We start from the raw sequence: 10,950 nt of genomic DNA, 5'->3' as shown, positions 1-10,950 counted from the left end.
AGATCACTTTCTACAACTGGAAATATTTTTGGCCTCAAGACCCCAAAGAAAAATATCCAAATATTATTCAAGTTGCATTGAGGTTGAAAGCTATGTTCAGCTCTACCTACTTGTGTGAAGCATCTTTTTCAAGCATGAAATTCATAAATAATCGATATAGGAACCGACTGACTGATGAAAATTTGAACAACTGCATCAAATTGGCGGCTACAAAGTACACTCCAAACATCAAGAAAATACTTGATGACCAAAAAGAGTTCCACTGCTCTCATTGGAATGTACATCTCAACTTTTGTTATACTTTTTGCTATGGGATAAATAGATTTCAACACTAGAAATGTATCTTTATGGGCAATAAAAGTGTGAAAATTTCATTTTGTGTACCGTACTTTCTCCAGTCTAAAGGTGCGTACAGACTTTCGCTCTGCTCCGCAACCGAACGTCACTCGAGCAGATCGATTGATGATCGACCGGGAAGCAAGAGTGGAACGCGAGAAGAGCTAACATCTCCCGTAACGTTCATGATCGGAGCGATTGCAGAGCAAGTGCGGAGCGTGCGTGGAACGATTGCGGAGCGAGTGCGGAACTTCCGCGGAGCGTGTTGGAAGCGCGTATATCTGTACGCACCTTTGTATTGCTTGGTGTTGATAGCTTACAAGAAGATTTATAAATGCTATTCTAGCTGGCAGGCTCATAAGTTTGGCGACCATTGTTATAGATCTTATGAATAATGACTCAACTTGGAGTGTAGGCTCACTTGTGTTGGTGTATTACTAACCAACAGAGTTGCAATACACTCTCAGGTTACGAATATACGATCATTTCAAATTTTCCATGTTAACCTGACTGAAATACAATATAATATCATGTTTTTCCTTAATAATGTCAACAAAGCCTGTGATGCAAGATCGTGATTCAACTTACAAGTTTCCACCTCAAAAGCACTTGACTAAGAAGAAAAGAAGAAGAAGAGAAGAAGAAGAAGAAGAGAAGAAGAAGAAGAAGAAGAAGAAGAAGAAGAAGAAGAAGAAGAAGAGAAGAAGAAGAAGAGAATAAGAAGAAGAAGAAGAAGAAGAAGAAGAAGAGAAGAAGAAGAAGAAGAAGAGAAGAAGAAGAAGAAGAAGAGAAGAAGAAGAAGAAGAAGAAGAAGAAGAAGAAGAAAAGAAGAAGAAGAAGACAGAAGAAGAAGAAGAAGAAGAAGAAGAAAAGAAGAAGAAGAAGAAGAAGAAGAGAAGAAGAAGAAGAAGAAGAAATAGTAGTAGGCATGTGTGATTTAGGCTCTAGGCTTCATCTCTCAACAGTTCAGAACTTTGTCAATAAAACTTCAATATACGGCAGGCAGTCTGTGACTTGAACTGATAAAATGAGCTTTATATTGTGAAGCACGATTGTATTGGGGAGTGTCACACTGTCTCAAGTTCATCAACTTTCCCTCACATGAATCATGTATGAGATATTGTCTGTGTTGTATTATCCTGAAACTCATAGGCCTATGGTTAGGTCTGCGTTAGAATGACAGTGCTTGATAGACATTGGTGTTGCTTGACAAAGCAGATAGCGCTATCCTTCTCCTGCTCCACAACGTTGTCAGATGATCTTTCATCAATGAAGAAATAAAATTAATTGACACAATATTGAAACGTATTATTCAATCATTGGAGAATGAATGAAACATCATTATTACTGTACATGTCTATGTTTAGATGATAAGAAACAGATTTTTTCCTGTTATTGTACTAGTTTTTGGATGAATAGAATCTTTTCCATACCATTTCATTTCATGAATGAATAATGAATGTATTGCCAAATACAAGAAATATTCTTACAGACGGAATAATCATGAAATTTTAATAGTTTTTGGCGTGACTGGAAAAAGAAGCCTTGAGCTCCAGCCACGAGTTCTTAAAATAAGAAATATATTTTTAATCTAATAACAGCAGTTCAAATGAAACAATTTTGTTGATGGAGGATAATCTATGGATGTTGAATTTCATCAATAGTCAAGTAGTTGGCTAATAAATTCACAGAAAAATAATATAAAAATTGTCAAGTTTCAATAATTTTACACAATTAATATTGCCAAAAATTGTTGATTTAGCCAAATCAATTCTCAATTTTAAAATAATTGTTCTGTTCCACCCACGATCTTATTAATCTCAATTTGGTTTTTGTTATTTTATCCTTAACTAGCCGTCAGACTCGTTTCGCTCGCCATATCCGTCTAGCCAGGGGGCTCCACCCCCTGGATCCCGACTGGTTCGTCCAAGAATGAGATCAGCAGGCTCGCTTCGCTCGCCTGCATTTTTCATTTGTAGGACGATCATATTTTAGGACGATCCAGTCGGGGGTCCAGACTAAACGTCTGGCTAAACGGATATGGCGAGCGAAGCGAACCCGACGGCTAGTAATATAATATTCCCAGGAATAGCTCTGATTGAAGTACCAGTGCCCAATCAATTTTTCCGTTATAAATGCATTTCAATCTTCAAACTTGGTGCCAACCTGACAAAATTATTAATTTAGTTACCAGTTAACAACTGTTTCGAAGAGGTACTCTCTCTAGACTATAGTTCTATATTAACATATTGTATGGACATTTTTCAATTATAATTAAGAGAATAAGAAGAATATACATGCTGAAAGACGAACTTTAAACCCTTAAAATCACCCTTAGAATAAAAATATTACCAAAAGATTTCTTAGTGCGTCTCTAAAGGGCCAACTGAACATACCTACCAAATTTGAACGTTTTTGGTCCGGTAGATTTTTAGTTATGCGAGTGAGTGAGTCAGTCAGCGCCATTTCGCTTTTATATATACATACATACATACATGAAGTTTTTTTTTTTAAATGAGTGTCTCATTGGATATGAGGAGTAGCGTATCTCCTCATATTTTAATGGAAGAGTGAATGAGCATAAGCGTAGTTAATCGTTCTCAAAATATTTAAGTCTTTTAATTGGTTAGGCCTAATTCTGTAAAAAATTGTTACTAAATATTCCAGTTTGAAGCATAGATTCTGAATGTGAATGTCTAGAATATATTGTCTTGACTGATGACAAGAGTAGAATAAAAATGTGTTATAATTCTATGTAGAATCCAAAGATATCATAAAAAATGAGGATTGTCACTAAAATAAAAGTTGTCCTCCATTTTGGAAGATGGCGGCCAAATTTTCTATTTAAAATAGCATGTCGTAAAATGTCACAAAAAAAGAAGGGAAGTTGCACATTTAGGGCCTGTTTCCGAGCTCGGGATTTGGCTAAGTTCTAGACAGCTCGAGTAAGAGAATATTGGCTTTCCAAAACGGGGCGTGGTCGTAGTCATTGTCAAAGTCACGTTTGAATTGAATCTGAAAAACTAGGAAATTAAACACAAAATAAAATAAAGAGAAAATAGTGTAAAGTTTCAGCTATTCTGAACTATTTAGAAATGTTTAATTTCGTAAAAGAAAGACGTTTCCATTTATAGAAATGAGAAAATATAAACCGCGACTACTCTCCATTTTGGAATAGTATATTTCGCACCTAGAGCAGAAAATGAGATTTTTCCGGCTCGAAATCGGTTTTCAAGTCCGAGGCCGTAAGCCGAGGACTAGAAAAGATTGAGAGCCGGAAAAACATTTTTGCCAATGGTGCGAACGCTATTTTTCGCCACACACAAAAATAAACAATATATATTATGTAAAATAATAATAATTGTTTACTAAACACTTCCGAGAGCAGAAGTGGAAGGTGATAGCTCTAGCAAATCTGAGGTAATCTGAATATCAGGAAATTGTCCAGGTATTTTTTTTTTTTTTATTCTGATTTGTCCAAATAACCTCAAAGATGATGTTCGATTATGTGGGAGGTTGAGTTTATACTTTTTTATTCTTTCAAATGACAATATGATGATATTATTATAAATGTTCTAATTATTGAATAAAGAACACAAATAATGGAAAGTCTTTTGATAAGCTGTTTTTTGATCACCTTTCTTAGTTCCATGTAAGCGGCTGGAAAGAAACCTGTTCTGACGTCAGACGAGAGTCGTCTGCAAACAAGGTCTTTCAGATCTACGTAGGGACTGGAAAACAGCTGCTTTCTGTGCAGTGTGGCGAAAAGCTAATTTTCTGACTCCAGCTCTTTAATGTCTAGAACTTAGCTAAATCCCGAGCTCGGAAACCGTCCCTCAAAGTTCTCTGTAAAATGAACGGTTAAAAATTCACCTATTGTTACACCTTATGGGAATCACTCTGTATGTATGTAATTAAATTAAAATTAAGAGCGAAAATATTCAACAGGTTAGGTACTTTCTAAAGAATATTGCACGACGCATGGAAAAGAAGATTTTAAAAATTTGATTCCTAACCGAGGTATACAAACTAACCTCCGATTAACCCACCATCCACCAATCACTCATTGAAAAACACGTTCCACCAGCTTTGACTACAAAACTCGAATTTTCCGAATCTGTCGAACCGTTGAATGAAGTGATTTGTCCCATATCTCACCCCTATTCTCTATTCTCTATTCTCTATTTCAGTCCAAAATTCCCGCTTTCACTCTCAACTCAATTCTCTCGGCTGACAGACGCGTATAAAGGCGGAACCGACCGAGTTTTACGACGTTATTCCGCGTTTTTGATCAGTACACAAAACAATACAGGCTTTCACACACAATCCGGTTTTTTGCCGGATCACCTGAAGCTTTCTCGTTTGATGCCTGCCTTCAATGTGTTGGTGTAAGTTTGGTTCCTATTGTTTTTCAGTTTTGTGTGTGCAGTTTTATTCGTAACCACTGTCATAGTATGTGTATGTTTCCCTGTGTTTTCGTGCATATGTGTGTACCTTTATTTGTATCCACTGTCTTAGTGTGAGTATTTTTCCTTGTGTTTCCGTGTATGTGTGTGTAGTTTCATTCATGTCACAGTGTGTGAACATTTTTATTGTGTTTTACTGCTTGTGTGAACACCTATTTTGCGTATAGCACACGACAAAAACGCGTCGTTTTTGAATCGGGAACAAAAATCAAATTCAGCCATGCAAACGACATTCGCTTTGTCAGTTTTGTGCTGTTCAATCTATCGATACGGGATCAGATATCGAGTCTCGACGCCTTTGTGAGTGCCAGATTCGATTGTCGACAAGTTGGATATCGATTATTTGATTGGGATTCGATGATTTAACAATCGTTGGGGTGGATCGGATTTTTTGAGGTTTTATTGTTTGATTAATGTCGATCAAATGTTTGTCGACTTTGAGTTGGGAGTTTGCTCAAACTGAGATTGAAATTGAGACAAATTAGAGATTAATTCAAACCTGAGATCAGCACTGGTAAAACAATAGTTTAGATTATTGCCTTAGAAACTGTGTGCCAGACCAGATTTAGCGTTTTCCAAGCATTTTTACAGGCGACAACCTTATCAGCCAATCTTAGAGCTTCCTGCCTTGCCGACTCTAAAAACAACGTCTAAAATCGCCTGAAAAGGCGCTTAAAATGTTCTGGCCATTTTAATATTAATGATAATAATGATACTGAGGGTGATGCCCGCATAAGCTCATAGGCCTGTGCTTGGGTGATGAGTGAGGGATGATGATGAAAGATGACGACAACTTTTTAGGTAGTCGGGACCGATGGCTTATCGTCTCCTCCTAAAGACAATTCATTTCTCACACGAAACAAAATTTCAGAAAATACATTAATAAAAAACTACGAAGATATCAGTATGATATAAAAAGAATGACAATACCTCCGCACGAATGACAATACGTCCATGAAACAAAATTCCAACCAAAAGAAAATTTCTCGCAGAGAGATATTTCTGGAGAAAATCTTTTGGAAAATTGTTGTGAGATTTACGTGGGAGTGTCACTACTCGTTGAGTAGATAGTATTGATGCTACTCATAAGGAATGCAGTGACAGATTGAAGTGAATTTCACACTATAGATGTACTTTTTCTCCCCCTGAAGCAACAAGCTCATTATTTCATCTCTATTTCTTGATTAGCGCTGACGAATATGCACCAAATGATGGAGGAATGGAAGAGAGAGAGAGAAAGAGAGAAAGAAAGAGAGAGAGTGAGAGAGAATCAAATTATTGATAGAGGAATGAAAGAGAGAGAGTGAAAGAGATAGATAGAGAGGTATTGATGGGGGTAGAGTGTGCATGAGAGAGAGAGATTGATTGATTGAGTACTTTATTTATGTAGATTACAATATATACTGGCTTATACACTTATATACTTATATACAATAGCTTACAATACAGCAAAATTATAGATGAATTTACATAATATAGACTAAGAAAATAATTATTGAACTGTATATGATATGAAAAAGCAATTTGTAATATAATAACTATAGATAATAATCATATTGTTATGCATCTACATAAATCGGCGGAGCTTTGGACATATCAATGTCCATTCTTCGGAAAGAATTTTAAAAATATCCTCCCCACTAACTCTCTACCAAAACGTTAATTTCGTTATTTAAACTAAGGATTTATTTATTAATGGAAATATTGTAAAAGTTTTAATAAATATGAATATTAAAGAGAAAAAAAACAGAAAATTGATAAAGTAAAATAATTGAGAGAGTGAGAAAGAGAGAGAGAGAGAGAGTGAGAGAGAGGAGAGAGAGAGAAAGAGATTGATTGAGTAGTTTATTTATGTAGATTACAATATATACTGGCTTATACACTTATATACAATAGCTCACAATACAGCAAAATTATGGATGAATTTACAAAATATAAATTAAGAAAATAATTATTGAGCTGTATATAATATGAAAAAACAGATAGTAATAACTATAGATAAAATAGATAATATTGTTATGCATCTACATAAATTGACGGAGCTTTCGACATATCAATGTCCATTCTTTGGAAAGAATATTCGAAGTATTCTTCCCACTAACTCTCTACCAAAAAAGAGAGAGAGTGTGAGGGGGGATTGTGTGTATGAGATGGAGAGAGAGAGAGTGTATGAGAGAGAAAGAGAGGGAGAGATTGATTGATTGATGAGTATTTTATTTATGTAGATTACAATATATACTGGCTTATACACTTATACAATAGCTTACAAGTTACAATATACCAAAGTTTTAGATGAATTTATATTACATAAACTAATTACAGAAAATAATTATTGAACTGTACAATGATATGAAAAAAAGAAATAAAGTGTGGGTGAGAGAGTTTTAGAGCGAGGGGGGGTGATTGTATATGAGAGAGAGAGAGAGAGAGAGAGAGAGAGAGAGAGAGAGAATGAGTGAGTGGAAGGAGAGAGTGGGAGAGAGTGTGTGTGATTGATGATTGAGTAGGTGTGCGTAAGAGAGTGCGAGAGAGTGAGAGAGTGTGTTGGGGGATTGATTGATTGAGTACTTTATTAATCTCGAGAGAGAGTAAGAAAGAGTGCCAGAAAACGAGGAAGAGAATGAATGGGTGGGAGATAGAGTGAGAGAGAGTGAGAGTTAGAGTGTGGGTGGAAGAACGCGATGTCACGCCTAAAGGCGTTTAGAACTTAATTAGAGCGAAAATTAATTCATATTACCGCTGAGACGGTGAAACAATTTTCTTCATTTTGTCTCAATTATTATTTTCTCGCTAGTTTTCATCTTCTCTCATCTCAATTTTCCATTTCATTTTTTTACTTTCCTTGCCCTATTACCATAGGTAAGGAAAGTATTGCTTTTCGAAAAAAATTAAGGTACCCCAATTTCTAAATTTCTATACATTTCAAGGTCCCCTGAGTCCGAAAAAGTGGTTTTTGGGTATTGGTCTGTATGAGTGTATGTGCGTCTGTGTACACGATATCTCATCTCCCAGTTAACGGAATGACTTGAAATTTGGAACGTGAAATCCTTACACTATAAGGTTCCGACACGAACAATTTCGATCAAATGAAATCCAAGATGGCGGCTTAAATGGCGAAAATGTTGTCAAAAACACGGTTTTTCGCGATTTTCTCGAAAACGGCTCCAACTATTTTGATCAAATTCATACCTGAAATAGTCATTGATAAGCTCTATCAACTGCAACAAGTCCTATATCTGTAAAAATATCAGAAGCTCCGCCCCATCTATGCAGAGTTTGATTTCAGATTCTCAATATTATCTGCCTTCATATACAATTTAAACAAAAAATTTCAAGTGGAAGAGATTGAGCATGAAAATCTCTGCAAATTAATGTTCAGTAACATTCCACCTAAAATTGAAAATAAGCTCTTTTTGCATTCTCTTTGCAACGAGATGATGAAGAAGAATGAGGAACGGGAAGATGAGGAAGAAGAAGAAGAAGGAAGAGGTAAGGAAAAGAAGAAGAAGAAGAAGAAGAAGTAGTAGAAAAAAGAATAGGAAAAGGAATTTAGAAATAAGAGATGAAGAAAAAGAACGAAGGAGAAGAAGAAGAAGAAGACATAGGAGAAGAAGAAGAAGAAGAAGAAGAAGAAGAAGAAGAAGAAGAAGAAGAAGAAGAAGAAGAAGAAGAAGAAAGAAGAAGAAGAAGAGAAGAAGAAGAGAGAAGAAGAAGAAGAAGAAGAAGAAGAAGAAGAAGAAAAGAAGAAGCAGAAGAAGAAGAAGAAGAAGAAGAAGAAGAAGAAGAAGAAGAAGAAGAAGAAGAAGAAGAAGAAGAAGAAGAAGAAGAAGAAAAAGAAAAAGAAAAAGGAAGAAGAAGAAGAAGAAGAAGGAAAATGGTCGAATAAGCATATAGATGCAGAGCATAGGTTGAATTGAACACGGTATATAGAAGAAGACGGTAGGTGTCACGCGCATGTTTTTGCTAAATTTCCGGTGTAGCTGACGTCATTTTATATCCAATCATCTGTTTTTAACAAAAATAAGTTTCATAAATTGGCAATAGGTGTTAAAAACCTCGGTTGGTAGCGATGACGCAATCTAGGTGGCTGGCCACTGCGCACACATTTTGTGACCCCTACCGTTTTCATCTAAATACCGTGGAATTGAATGAATTGATGACTGATCAATCTAGAGTAGAATAATAATGTAACCCTAGGAGACTGCCACGCCTTCTATCGGATGTAAACGGTACTATCACCACCTGAAGGCTGGATTAAACACAGTACTGTGACTTTTATATCTTACAATCACTGTTGTAGAAAATAGCGTCATTGTTGTATGGCAGTTTTGATTCTGATATAGGCCTACTAACAGTGACGTCCTCCACGTTAATGATGACCGGTGAGAAAGATAGGAAAACATTTTTGCCGATTATCTAGGCCTTGTCACTGTCTTCCATAGAGGATAGCTGTTACTGGTAAATCTATGTAATATTAACTGTTCATTCTTGCTTTGAATAATCAATTAAATTTTAATCGTCAATGAATTATGACGGTTAAATGATAAATTTCATAATATTGAGATAATTGAATATTTTGTAGAATTGAATAAACCTCTACATTGTTAGAATGCTTCAACCCAAAAAGGTGGTAGCCTAATTCTAATTTACTCAACAGTTTAAACGGAGCAAGGGCGGTAGGCCTACGTGTTACTTTCACATTTTACTTTCCTTGCCCAATTACCATGAGTAAGGAAAGTATTGCTTTCCGAAAAAAATTAAGGTACCCAAATTTCTAAATTTCTATACGTTTCAAGTTCCCCTGAGTCCAAAAAAGTGGTTTTTGGGTATTGGTCTGTATGTGTGTGTGTGTGTGTGTGTGTGTGTGTGTGTGTGTGTGTGTGTGTGTATGTGCATGAGTGTATGTGCGTGTGTGTACACGATATCTCATCTCCCAATTAACGGAATGACTTGAAATTTGGAACTTAAGGTCCTTACACTATAAGGATCCGACACGAATAATTTCGATCAAATGAAATCCAAGATGGCGGCTAAAATGGCGAAAATGTTGTCATAACGAGGGTTTTTCGCGATTTTCTCGAAAACGGCTCCAACGATTTTGATCAAATTTATACCTAGAATAGTCATTGATAAGCTATATCAACTGACACAAGCCACATATCTGTAAAAATTCCAGGAGCTCCGCCCCATCATTGCAAAGTTTGATTTTAGATTCCCAATTATCAGGCTTTAGATACAATTGAAACAGAAAGTTCCAAGTGGAAAAGATTGAGCATAAACATCCCTACAATTAATGTTCAGTAACATTTTCACCTAAAATTCAAAATTAGCTCGAAATTAGAGAAAATGTTATTATTTCAATTGCAAATTGTTGGCAACTGTTGATTCTATCAGATCATTCACTATGAAGAGATCCCGTGTATATCGAGCGTTATAGTCCTGTCACCAGCTGACTCTGATCTTTGAATAGTAAACTAGTATGCGCGGGAACACTAGCGTCAGGTGATCAATTTTCATAACGGCAAGGAAAGTTGTGTGAGTGCGCCACACCAGATTTTTTCAGTTATTACACATCACAATCCACAATCTAATACAAACGAAAAACACAGCTTTTTCAAGTTAGATATTCTTTCAAATCTATATTATAATAAAGGAAAGAATAATTGGCTTGTACACGTAGGGGATAGGAAATACGCGAATGACGCATCATCACGTCTCAACTACTCAACTGATTAACTTGAAATTCTGCATATAGATTCTTGATTTACTGAGTATGGTTATATAGTGAGGTCCACATTATAATTGCAGTGTACGATTGACAATACTGTTGCTGTCCTTTTCTATACAACAAAACAGATAGCACTATCTCTCTCTCTCGTTTTGCAATGTTGTCTATTAGCAAGAATATTTTATATTCACTTTTGACAGTGACTGTACAAAACTATTTCAAACCATATTCTCAGCCGCCATTTTTTTCTTCATTCTATCAAAATACTCAAGTACACAAGTCGTATAATTGATAAAATGTATTTTTGAAACAATGAGATAATTTTTAAACATCACCTTATGGGAAACACACATTAAAATACCTGAAATAACATTTTAAAGGTTGATAACACTACTAACCATCCTAGACTTCATACATGCT

This window comes from Nilaparvata lugens, chromosome 10 (assembly GCF_014356525.2).
Source record: "Nilaparvata lugens isolate BPH chromosome 10, ASM1435652v1, whole genome shotgun sequence".
NCBI lineage: Eukaryota > Metazoa > Arthropoda > Insecta > Hemiptera > Delphacidae > Nilaparvata > Nilaparvata lugens.
Note: the sequence above shows the minus strand (reverse complement) of the source record.